Here is a 14006-nt window from a genome sequence, read left to right on the forward strand (position 1 = left end):
TTGTTTTGATTATCATAGTACAGTATATGGGGGGGGGGGGGGGCGTTCAGAACCCAAGATATCATTATCTGAAGATTTGCAACTCCTTGTTTAACTTATAACTGAAAAAGGCTGTATCTCGCTTCCTAAGCACTAAAACACAAAATAATTGCTGGCACAGTATGAACATATTTTTTTATTTCATTGGCACTGAGAGACTTAATAGTGCACAAATGCAGTGAAAATTAAAAACTAAAATATGTTGGACTGGACTGGGGTGGACTGATAATTTATGTTGAGTTATCAAATTAAATACATTAAAAACATATGTGGGGCTGTGTCCACAGTAAGTGTTTTGTGCCATGCAATTCTATGGTAAGGACACACTCTGAGCACTCCTCTTCCCAGTGCTGTGCTTCGTGTTTCAGCGCTTCTTTTTTGTAGGAGCACTCTGGGAGCCTTGCATAGAAAGTAGTTCAACATGGTAGAGGACTCAGGCTCATTGTAACTGAGCCTGACAGCGGACTCTTCATCAAGATCTACAGCTAGAGCAGTCTCAATGAATTGGTTTCTGGCATTCATGTTTACCATTATTTTATCCACTATATCGGGACTATATAGGCTATTTGTACCAATAAGGCAGATGACACAACTGTTATTGAACCAATTGCTCCATGTGCTTTAGAGAAACGTTCTGGGCATCCGCCATGAAAATAAATAAAAAATGCTATCTGTGGACACAACCACTTAAACTACTTTCACTAGACCAACAAAAAAGACAGTCAATTTATGGCATGATTTATATTGAGACAATGGAATATTTTGGAGTATCTCCATGTTCCAGTGACTGTGTACATACTGACTAGTAGTTGCCTGCTCAAATTATTGTTGCAGAATCAGTAATCTCTCATGGATAGCAACTTTTCCATTTCTTTCCTCTGTTTTGTCAGTCTCTCTCTCACACACACCATCCATTTCTGTCTCTCTTTCCTTCCGTCCATCTCTGCTTTCCTGTCAGTTTGTCCTCCTCTCTCTCACCGTCTGTCCTGATCTCTCTTGCTCTTTTTCTCGATCTTTCTCCAACACCCTCTCACCACTCTCCCTCTCTCTCTCCTCCACTTTAAAAGGCTGTTCCCAGAAAGACCTGGACTTCATTTCGTATGGTGTGGTGGAAAAAGAGACAGAGCCCTGGGCAGTCGACCATTTAAGGAGAGATCTCCTTATGTCGATAACCAGGTCTAATGAATCTGTGCGTGTGTGTGCGTGTTGGGGAGTCCGCTCTAGCAGGACTAGCCTATATTAAGAGTACTCCAACAGAACTGCAGTCTGTGCTGGGCTGAGTAACAAAGTCTGCTGCATTAGAGCAAGAAGGTGCAGTATCCTATGATGACATCAGCACCAGGAGAGGAAGAGAAAGCATACAAAATACCAAATCACCATGACTACCCCAAGAAAAGACAATTAAGAGTCTTAGGTCAATATAAGATCAAACAAACAGTAAGTCTCTGTTATTTCATTTCCAAGACACTGATCTTACGCTTCAAGCACTTGGCTCGTGATTAAAACCAGAATGACGTACAACTGGGCTTTAGTGTCTAGTTCTACGGGCCCTTTCGTCTGCTGCTAGGATCGAACCTGTGACCTTTGTTATGTGACAATCTTGGTAACCTCAAGGCTACATTTGGGAACACAAAGACAACAGACCCCACTGATGACACAAAATACAAAGTAACTACTCGATTTGGAAGGTATCCAAAGGCTTTCGACGTTCAATGTGGACTCTTCCCTGGCTTTAGATTTGGGCGTTCACTACATCAAGGCCATGTCCTCGAACAACCTCACGTCCTTGACAGGATAAACACAAATAAATTTGACTGGACCAATCCCTTTATTTGGCTGCAATTTCCCCATGGGATACTGTGAAAACGTGTTGATGTCGCTCAGATCCAAGCCACACATTTACCATGCAAAACCCCAGTGTGTGTGTAACCTTGCAGTCTTAAACAACAAAGAGAAATCACTTCCTGCCACCTCTCTAGGAAGACCAGAAGCACTCAAAACAATGCAACCTCAGTCAGAGTAGCTCCGGTATTAGATGGCTCACCCATGTGAGTACGTTTGCGTCTTAAAGACCTCCAAATCATTTATGAAGCTATAGCTAAGCCTTAGCTGTCATCTTTGCGTTATGTGTGTGTGTATGCCAGAGCTCCATCTGCATCCCATAGAGTCAGTGTGTGTGTGTGTGTGTGTGTGTGTGTGTGTGTGTGTGTGTGTGTGTGTGTGTGTGTGTGTGTGAGAGAGAGGGAGAAATGAATCAGTGTGAGTGTACCTTTGCTTAAACCAGACCAGACATAGGTCTATATAAGGACATGAGCACTGGACCTTGTCATTAGTCACATGGATGGACAGAGAGAGAGAGAGAGAGAAAGAGAAGACTATAAGACAAAAGAGAGACAGCCAAAGGACATATAGAAAGAGACAAGGATGAAAGCCATTCAAACTAGAGCTACCTGAATACTGACGTTTACTGGGACGGTTGGGACCAGTTTAAGGAGAAGGGTCAAATTGACGTCTGCCAGCTGCGTGTTATAGACGTACTATCCATGGTGTTTGGTGCTGTGTAATGTGTATACACTATAGTTCGTGCAGGTGTTTGCAGTCAATTAGGGTTGTAAATCATATTCTCAGTGCGTGTGTGAGAGAGTGTGTGTGTGTGTAAACGAGGTCATTCCCGTCAATTATGGCAGTGGTTCTCGACCCCAGGGGGATCCCCACATGAATCATGATTCTATTTTTTTTTTGGGGGGGGGGGGGGGGGTCCCCAGATGACAGTAAAGTGACAATGTAAGGACATTATTTTAAGACCTTTTTAATGCCAAAAAAAAATAAAATAAATGAAAAAAAGACCATTACTGCATCAAAAGTAATCAACAAACTATACTAGAAAAACTGGTCAAACAATGGCCAAACTGTCAAATAATATAGAAAGAGGCAAACAAACAAAAAATAGCCGATCTACATGCTCACAACGCCTCGCAACACGAGGTGCTGTGAGCTTATAGATCGGCTATTTTCTCAATATTTATCTGTGTTGTCAAACTAAATATAATGCCTCAACTCCTAAAATTCCAAGTGCTTGTCAGGGTGGGGGGTCCCCAGTTCAAATATGATTATTTTGGGGGGTTCACGGCCTGAAAAGGTTGAGAACCACTGAATGATGGCACCGTACTGCACCATGACAGGACACAACTAACCACAGAGGTATTTATAGCTCTTTCCATTGCTATTGTCCCCATGGGACCAATGACATCCCATCTCACTACCGTTTCTGATATAACAGCCGCATACACACTGGTCTTGAGTCGAGACAAGACTTTTACGGTAGCTCACACAATTCTCAAATCCTTTCGCCTGAACAGTTTGTACTGCAGAAGCGCAGGTACAGACTGTACTGAGATTGAGATTGTGGAAGAATTGTCTGGCTTGAGAGACAGACAAATCAGACAAGACAGACAAATCTGTACACGTCTATAAAAAAAAAGAACAGGGCTATTTTTAAGTTTTCAGTGTTATAATCTTATTGCACATCTGCACTGTGTTTCATATGATGCGTGTTGGGGGGGGTAATAAAACACAGAATACAACAGCTCGTCAGAGGGACAAACACAACAAAAAAAAACATATCGCTAGACACTTTTACAAACATATCCTTGAGCTCCATTGACTTGCACTATAAAATTAAAGTTAAGTATTTCAAAAAGTCTAAAACATGTGAAAAAATGTGTGCATGTTAAGTTTGTCGCTGATCAGTCCAGCGGTTTCCCAGATTAGCACCGAAGAGACACACACACACGTTTGTTTTTCTTTGCATTCATTTGAAGCTCAGCTCAGGTTCTGGCTGAAGATAATCAACAAAGTTGTAGAGCATTTTAATTGTGGTATATACAGTATTTATGTATTGTCTGGTCTTGAATGTATGCATTGACCCGAGCAAAACAATTTTCCCTTGTGGATAATAAAGACATCTAATCTAATCTAATATTCCAATTAAGCTGACCCGGCTCGCTCTGGGTGTGTGCTACTGTCGTGCTGAGATGGGCTGTGTGGTCCTGGGGAGCAGATGCTGACGTTGCCAGGGGAATGCAGGGGAAGAACAGCAGGGGGTCTCTGGAGCCCTTCTTCATCCCCGCCGACCTGGCCCTGGAGAGAAAGTGGGCTAATAGGGGAGAGCGTACGAGAGCGGCCGACTTTCTCCTTTGCGAGCTGTATCTGTAGCCTCTGCACCTCAGCACCTCCCACAGCTCATCGAAAGTTAATGTGCAGTTAATTAGAGAATGGGGGCTCCGCTCGCAGAGGTAAAAATAAACCCAGCCTCCTCCTCCTCTTCCTCTTGGCAAACTCTGCTGTTTATTCCTCTCCACCTCTTCTCTTGCTTGCTTTCTCTCTCTTTCTTTGCCGGCGCCTGTTCCGTTTCTCGGTCAGTGGCCTACTTTTCAGACAGCGTGGGCAATTAAGACACTGTGGCTGTTTTTTTCTTAAGTGGAAATCTACTTAAATGCCAGTCATAAAAGAGGTGGGGTCTTAAAAGTGTCTCGTAAAAGGCACTGTTAAGGACAGAGAGAGTACCCGGCAAAATGTGGTAATTCAACTCTGAAACCCGGGATATTACTGTGTAGATACCAGTATGGCAATTGACCTCGATTAAGCTTACCGACTCCCCTGTAACACTAGACTGACGTGGATTCTCACTTTAAGTCACGACACGTGAATGAGCGATGGAGAACATTTGTGTTAAAATGTCAAAGATAATCCAGTGAAAGCCTTCTGTGCACATTAGATCCGCTAAGCTGTGTTCAGATTGTGGGGGTAAACACCAGACAGAAAACCAGGTGTCATTAATAATCAATACGAGAAAAACCTGAATTCTGACTGTTAAAAATCCTCCTTTTCCAACTGTGAGGGCACAAGTACACCATCTCCCAACGCATAGGCTAGCTTGTATTTAGTCTAGACAGTTTGGACATCTGGGTCCAACAATGCAATTGCAAATGTGCTTTAATAATAAAACAAATGTGATGCAAACTAGCATGTTGGTGCAGTCAAAGTGCCATCAGATGGAACCTGTTTTAAGTCATACTGTGTAAGATTAGTAGTAGTAGTCATTGTAATTACAGCGTTTATCTATATGGAAGTACCGCTCAAAAAGGAATGCCGTGCAGGGTCCTAGCGCCCAAGGACATTTTGGAACGTAGCAAATCTCAAAAACTGTATCTATTAGCATTATAAAATACATAAATACATTTAAAGTACATTTACAGTGCCTTCGTCATTTTGGTGTGAATGTCCGGGGGCAGACACTCCGAACTAAAACCGTTGTTCAGAGAAGCTGTGTAACTTTTTATTGAAACTGAAACAGTATGGGCCCTATCTTGCACAGAGCCTTATCCCTAATCTTATTTTTTTAGGCATAAGGGATTATTTAGAAAAACATTTATAGCCGATCTACAAGCTCACAATGTGTCGATGTAGATCGGCTATTTTCATTATTTAAAAATGCTTTTCCAAATAATAAAAATGTGATTAAGCATAAGGGATAAGATGCCGCACAAGATAGGGCCCTATGACTTGAAATCTTTAAACGTTTTGTCGACGTTTTGAACTTTTTGTCTGTTGTCATTCCTAATAACCTCTAGTAAAAAGAAATTGCTGATAAACAGCGATATGCAGCTTTACGGATCAGGTAGAGGTCATGACCAGCATGTTGACACAGGTTATGAACTGAGGTCTGGGTGCAGCCCATTAAGCCCCCATAACCCAGTGGTTGCATTGAACCGCATTGGACATGCTGGCCACTCATAGGTACTGCAGCTGGGGCCACTGTACATGAACGAGCGAAAACGGTTTTGACCAATGGGCTCGACTCACGAGCTTGCGCACGTCTGTGACAGGCTGATAATCAGGCTAACTTAAGTTACCTCACCGAGGCATTTCTAGCTCAGGTTGTGGGGAAATTACAGCAAGACATGTCCTGTTAAAGACCCCTGCAGTGGTCTGTGGGGAGACACGTGGGCAACCCAGATTCCTTCTGTACGCTCCTCTCTCTTCATACCACTGGTCGTTCCCTGCTTTGTTTTCTCTTCCCCTCCCTCGTTTCCCCAACTCTTCAGCGTTTGCGTTGACGTCAGCGCCTCTGATGTTCTCCTGAGTTCTACTGTTCTCCCGCCTGTTGTTTTTTCTTTCATCTTTCTTGGCAAAGTGTGTCAACCTCTACATATTCTACACTGTAGTATGTTCTCAAGAACACAGTAACATTCTCAAGTTACATTTACACTGAGGATTCTTACTGTGCAGTGAGAAGCGGGGGCACAGCACCGACTAACGATGTGATGAATTACGAAGTGGAGCTCCGTTTGTTTATGAGATGACAATGAAGGAAAAAAATGTCCCCAAATGTTCTCCTTATTTTTCTCTACTCTTCTAAGACGTTGAGGTAAAACAGCCGAGGTCTGAGGTGTTGTTTGGCCTGACGTGTCATTGCAGGGTGAGAAGAGTGCAATAAAACCGCTGCCGCGTTTATTTTTGCACTTTCCACTATAAAAGTGAGATAGGCCAAAATGTCAAATCCCTATAGATGACAGCCCACTGCCCCCCCCCCCCCCAACACCACTGCAGATCAAAATAGAAGAATATGCTCCATATGCAACCAGGTGAGATACGACTGATAATGACTGTATTTGACAGCATTTAACCATTTTTTTTTCTGGAGGCGAGGCGATTTAATGCCAGGTGTAATAAATGTAATCCAGCTCCATACTATCTGGACACTATCTGGATATGAAACGCATGCTAATGCCTGTTGCAAATGGGGCCATCGTCTGCCTTCAAGCTATAACTTGGAATCTGTCAGGGAACTCACTTTCTCTATCACCCTCACACACTCAATGTAAATTAATTCACCGGACAAAAAATGCATCCATTCACGCATTGAGACGTTTTGGGCTCAATCGGACAGTACACCAACTTAACTCAAGGGAAGTCCGTTGTATGTCAGGTTGGCCTGTCACAATTATTACATAATCGTCTAATCGCGATTACTTGAGATAACGGCAATTATTTTTGCATAATCATTGCTATATTGAAAGATTTTCAAAGCTTACAACGCGTCGCGTTGTAAGCTTGTAGATCTGCTATTTCTGCTTTCTTTACATGTATAAAAATTATTAAATATGTCACTACGTTTTGCATGTTTCAGTTATGTCATATCTGCCTTGTGCAACTATTGATTATGAAGCCTAAAAGGCTTCATATGTTCCAATAATGTTCAATGCCAAACACAATTAAATCGTTAATCGCAATTATTTGAGTGATTAATCGTCAACTTAAATTTGTTATCGTGACAGCCCTAATGTCAGGTCCTAGTGAGGGAGGACAGTTGCGTTCATACATACTCTGTTTAAAGTATCCATAATACAGTGCATGTGTGAAAGTGGCTAAACTCTCATTTAGGTGCCCCCTCTCTTTCTATCCACCTACACACTATGGGGTTCTCTCATACTCTATATCCACCCACCTACTCTATGGGGTTCTCTGGCTTCCACTTGAGACCAGACGTGTAACTGAAAATAGAAGAGTCCTCAGCACATCTGTTTAAGGTTATTTTATGTTTTACTGTATGATGGCAGTCTGCCTTTTGAGATTCAATCCAAATTCTGTATTAGTTTTCTCAGAAATCAAATAATATCAAATTAGTATAATTTAATATGGTATATAATCGCAACTCCCAAATCAGGATTAAGACCGTAACTTTTAAAACCTGGCAAAGTTTGGAACAATGCCTGTCCCAACAACCAGTTTTACAACAATTCACACTCTTGTGGTGCTGTACCAGGCCAAACTCCTATGCCTCTGAATAGCAGTGCAGTTTCCTTGTTCTCGCATCGTTTTCCGCTATGCTGGTAGCTATGAACCGATATTTGACATGTGTGTATGTACACGTGTGCATGTGCATGCGTGTGCATCAGGGTGGCTCATTATAGAATTAATTAGAGCAGCACCCCTCAGAATGGGGACAGACCTAGGCTGGCTCCTGGGGGGGGGGGGGGGTCTCCTCACATTCTGCAAGGAGGAGGCAAAAGCATGTGCAAGAAATCAATACGACTGATGGCATTCCCTAGCAGCCTCCCTAACAAGGTTATGTTGTGCACAAACAAACCACTGCACAAGTTGCACACTGGAAATTATGTAATTATTCAAATCAAACAGAACGCATAGTGCTAGCATCATATAAATTTCCTCACCTCCCACATATTCATCATGAGGCATGTTTTGAAATGCGAAACATACAGTAAAATAAACAATTGCACAGCCCAAATGCCACTGTAGAACCACTACTGAAGGCCCACAACTAAAGAAATCCACATACTTCTGCTCTCAGCAGGGGTGGAGTAGATACGTGTAATCAGAAAGCAGGAAATCACAGCCCTTAGAATAGCCACAGCTGCGTTGCTCAAACGCCACCATGACCACAGTAGTACAGTACACACAGGCATTTCAGTATCACAGAAAAAGATGAAGTAGACAATGACATCCATATCCGGATGCGTTTCTTAATAGAATGTCTAATGTTGTCCATTAACACTTTTAACACCCTTAAAAACACAGCAGGATCTAACCTACAGTATGATGTACAGTAATTGGAGGTTTAGCCATTCTAGATCTCAGCTCCCTACCCAACAGCAATCAATTTCCATCAGTTTTAAGAGTACATACTTGTCATATGTCTGTCTCTCTACCCCTATTGCGTGTCATTTTTGGACCGCACAACATCAAAAGAGTTTCATCCAATGACGTCACTGGACAAGAATTCTGACTAAGAGTATTCTCTTCCTGGATTCTTGTCGTTGCCTCAGGTTTCCATGGTGGGTGGGTGGGTGGGTGTGTGTGTGTGTGTGTGTGTGTGTGTGTGTGTGTGTGTGTGTGTGTGTGTGTGTGTGTGTGTGTGTGTGTGTGTGTGTGTGTGTGTGTGTGTGTGTGTGTGTGTGTGTGAGAAAGAAAAATGACACCGTAATATGGGGGACATAATGTCTACTACTATTGTTTTCACTGCCTGTTCAATGTTTCAATTCAATAATAAACAGCCATTATCATAATGTTAAACACGTCAACCAAATGCTTTTCCCGCACATCCACCAACAGCTGACCAACAGATGACTCAACCTGAACAAGGGGAAGCTTTTGCTTTGGGATTGAACGGCGACCCCAGTTCTTTGGTAGTGGAATAACTGCAGCCGTGGTTCATCTCCATGGCGCCAATACAACTTAACACTGTTGTTCTTGCATTGCTAACCAGGCTGTAGCCTATTTACTGCATGCATTAGCTCATTAACTCATTTATTTGCTGCCCGGCTACACCGTCACGATGTTCCAGTCGCTCTGCTGGTATGAAGTAAGCAGCACTTACATCATCATAATGCACTTTACAGTAAATGCAGTGTTTAAAAATCAATGTTGCGTGTCCTCCACTATGTGATGAAATTTCAAGTCGGCCTAGGAACAATTATCTCTAACTGTAACCCCAGGCTCTCTCCCCTCAATGCTGTTTGTTTACTTACACCAACACTCATCTGTATGAATAACCAAACGTACCCACTTATAATTCAATATTCACACACAGACAATCAATGACACACACACCGCTACATTTAAAGCCAATTAGCCACACTACTATTGTCTTGACGCAAATAAATAAAATTTAAAAAAGAACAGGTGAGAATTAAATCGTGGACTCCGGAAAAGTTGGAGGCGAGCGTGTACGGACAGTTTTTTTCTCCCTCCATCTTTTTCCCCCGTGCTAGTCTTTGTGTGTGTGTGTGTGTGTGTGTGTGTGTGTGTGTGTGTGTGTGTGTGTGTGTGTGTGTGTGTGTGTGTGTGTGTGTGTGTGTGTGTGTGTGTGTGTGTGTGTGTGTGTGTGTGTGTGTGTGTGTGTGTGTGTGTGTGTGTGTGTGTGTGTAAATATACATCATACGCTTGTTGAAATCACAAGGAGGCACTCCACATCTGAGAAGAGAGAGAGCTTCTATGGCCATTTAGATTCCACAAAATCAAAAGATTAGCGTAATTACAGACCCAAAGAGAAAATGCAAAGATGGAGGCAAATCCATAGTCAAAGGGTATTTTGGGACCCATACTGCTCACATTCATTTTCATCCTCCTATCATGAAAGACATGAGATCTTCACAGCTCTTTTGCTCAATGGGGCTACTGTAATCGAGTGTTCATTCATGCTATGAGAATGTCCATGATAAGGTTGATTAATTGGAACCATTATCATCTTTCCTTCAACACTGTAAACACCTGAGTGTGTTACACCCGTAATGTGAAAATAAAACTGATTCTGAGTTAACTCCGAGAGTGTACAAATTGAATCAATGACTCCATTTGTACATTTAATTAACCTACAACCGTAAGGGTCCATTTGTGAACCAAATTCAGAGTTGAATTAACACTGAGGACTGTGCACATGGCAGTGTCTGTTCCCTTAAGAGAATGGTAGAGAACATGTAATTTTAAATAAGCCACAAATAGTGGGCATGCACAACAACCATTTATTAAATTAATATTGAACAAACGGGTTACAGTTGTTATAAGCTTCAAAACATTTTCTGAACAAGGGAGAAAGTAATGCTTTTCATGCCATCAGTAATTCAAAGACCTACTAAAAACGTTGCACAAACAGGCCTGGTTATCCTCACTGTGAGTCAAACAACGTATCCAACTAAACAAAAACTTGGAAAGTATCTTCAGACAAAGTACATTGGACTCTTGTGTGAAGTGAGGAAATTCTAACTTGCAGTACAGAGTTTTTAATTGTTCCTGATGCTGTCATCCTGTGGCCAAGTTTTAATCGCAACCGCCCAGTTAAATAAAGATAAATACAAAAGCAAATCAAACAAAAAGGTTCCAAGGCGTAGTTTTACAATGTACAATTCAAAGATCAAATGAGAAGCACTTAAGAGTATTTGGTGGTAGTGCAAAGGGTGCACGACATGCCAGATTTTAAACCACAATTCTAAAGGTGATTTAGCTTGGGGCCCAAATATTATCTTCTCCGCAAAGTCACAACCCACCATAATAGATAATGCAATGTTCCCATATTAAAGCAATTCTTAGTTCATGACCCTATGAGATTTTTTTTCAATCCAATTTTGTCTCGTGACCCACCGGCTTAGGAAACGCTACATTAAAATGTGTGCTGCACCCTGAGATACCCCTTTCCTGACCTTGGACCAGATCCTGTCAGAGCCGTTTCTCCTGTGCCTCCCCTCCCTGTGCTGAAGCCTTCCAAGTGCATCTCGATAAAGAACAGAATACAAAACGTGGGACGTGCAACTCGTTTTATTTTTTTATTTACATGTCAGATGCAGAGCTAGAGTTCAACCCTCCTGTTTATGTTTGTTCCCATTGGAACGGTCCCAGCAGCAGCAGCAGCAGCAGCATCGGTAGCAGCACTACAGAATGAGCTGACGGTGCCCATCCGAGTCCTCGACAGTGTGATCTGCACGGTATGATTTACTACACTACCCACCGGCTGATGTGTTTCTTCCCCCCAAACACTAACTTCATCATGGTTATCAGCCGTGAACTGCTGCCAAGAAAACTTAGGAGACAAACACATCAAGCCGTCTGGTGCCACAGGACGTCTAATTAATGACCCACTGCACTCTGAAACCGACACAAAGCCGTTTATAGAGATGAACACAAACATTGTCAACAGGGAGGATGTGTTTTAGCAGGTGCTGTTGATTGGTAGACAATCGGCTCTCGGCCAGGCAGATAAGGAGCCTAGGAGTGGGAGTGGGGGAAGTCCACTACAGTCTTTTGAATGCGGAAACCTCCTCCTGAGGGCAGGCCAGCACTTCCTCAGATACTGAGCGTACTTCTTAGAGGACAAACACAGAAGACTAGTGGATGCCGCTGCTTAAATAGTGGTACAGAAACACCACGAAAACAATGAGCATCCCAGTTTCTGAGCCTATCACTTTAATTATCACAAAAAATAAGGCCTGGTAGAGGCAAATTAATACTTTAGAATCCCTGACTGTAGCATTAAGGCAATCCCTGACTGTAGCATTAAGGCAGAAGTTTCAAGTACTATCCCAAACGATTGTAAATGTTGAATTAAAAAGGAGAGACATGCTCTTTCCTTACCGTTATCTGAGCTCATCTCCATGCCTACAGTAACATTTTATTCTTGGGAGTATTATTGCCAGTTGTTATTTGACCTCTAGCCCCTGGTTAAGTCAAATGACAGTCATGTGACCAAGAAAACAGCAAAGGAATAAAGAATTCTTCAAGTGCCATGAATGTCTACAGAAGTTATTCACGTATTGTTCAAGGTTTCTTATTTTGAGAGAAATATTTGCTATTTTAAGTTGCAGGAATGTGTGTTCTCTCAGGGTGATCTCTCGAGTGTACCACTACCAGCCCATAGAGGCTGTGTTGTTCCTTACACTGAACTGAACTATCGCTACACTTAGAGCTTTACACTCTCACCAGCTGGGCTAAGAGAACTAAAGTTCCATAATTAAAAAAGCTACTAAGTGGCTTTACAACAAGTGGAAATTTGAGGTGATGCTAAAAGAAAAGGCCATGGGGTCACCAAAATCATTCTATAACATAAACGTTGACAGTTATGCCCGAGTGAGGTGCAAGAGGAAAGTTCATAGGGTCACTCAAATGCTTATGGTTCATCTTCTGTGAAGAATGAATACGCTCAGCAAGTTTCATGGAAATCTGCCCATTTGATTTTGAGATATCTTTTGTGCAAGTGGAAATGATGGCCTCCAAAATCAGTAGGGTTCATCCTCAGCAGAACACAATCCAGCCAGTAGATTGAGATATCTTGTTTGGGAGTTAAGTGTTGGAGGGGGCGACCTCGCCACCATCACAAGGCCCGGATTAGCACCATGTGGTGCCCCAACGGTGACCACACCTTAAGTGCCCCCTGTGTACAACGGTACACCAGGAATTAGGTAAAAGAAAAGACAGCAGGTAAGAAATGTACTTTCTGTAACCACATGAACCCTAGCGTCCCTAAACTAAGATGTATAGGTGAACATTCATTGAAAATAGCTTATCTGCATCACAACGTGACACGTTTGTGAGAAATTGCTGTGATGAATCTTTTAACAGAAATCTATAGGGTTGTGCCACGTGCGCTCTCTCTCCAGAGTCATTCTGATCTGTGCCTCCCTGGCTACATGCATGAACCCCTCCTCTCCTCCGCTGGCTACGCTTGTATATACTCCATCGTACAACAATGTTGCACTACTCGCATACCCAATGTTGCACTACACGCGACACACCAATAAAATAATGGCACAAACGTCACTCCCCCTTCTCCATCTCTCTATGTTCCGTCTCCAATTATCTTCTCACTTTCCCACTGCATTTTGTTCTGTAGTTCCTCTATATATTCAGATGTTCCAAGGAGTAATGTATTATAGTTCTCTCTCATATTCTCTTCTCTCTCTCCCCCTCTCTAGCTCTCTCACATGCACACACACACTCAAAGCTGAGCTAAACAGTAAAGTGTCCTTATCACTGGATGAGTCCACATACAGTAGCAAGTAGCAACTCATGTACGTTTTTTTTTCTATTTAGTACTGAGTAGAATGAGAAAGAGACAGCCATCTACACTACAGCATAGTACCGACTAGAGAATCCCTTAAATTGGAGCAGAGCGACAAAATGCAATCTGAGATGGACAATGATAGTTATGTTCACAAGTAGTATCCCCGCGCAAAGTGTAAAATTCCCCCCAATGTGAAGCATTTAAGGGGGGAATTCCCCACATTTTGAAACATCTATTTCAGGGCCTGCTTAATAATTGCTGCTGTATGATCTCTCCCCGTTACTCTTTGTCACCTCTCACCAGAATACCTTTTCTGAGTAGACCACCTGCAGACTCAGAGTATGTGGACAGGTACTGTACGCATCTTCTCACGTGAAGCTTGCTTTTCATACAT

At 42.4% G+C, this 14006-nt stretch overlaps 1 protein-coding gene across 1 annotated transcript in view; it reads right to left on the minus strand.

The window, feature by feature from the left end:
* The window catches only part of inpp5a (inositol polyphosphate-5-phosphatase A), a 176284-nt gene that overhangs the window by 122365 nt on the left and 39913 nt on the right, over positions 1 to 14006 (minus strand). The window lies entirely within an intron of this gene.

Source organism: Gymnoscopelus microlampas (genome assembly GCF_963454915.1).
Source record: "Gymnoscopelus microlampas genome assembly, chromosome: 13".
NCBI classification, from domain to species: domain Eukaryota; kingdom Metazoa; phylum Chordata; class Actinopteri; order Myctophiformes; family Myctophidae; genus Gymnoscopelus; species Gymnoscopelus microlampas.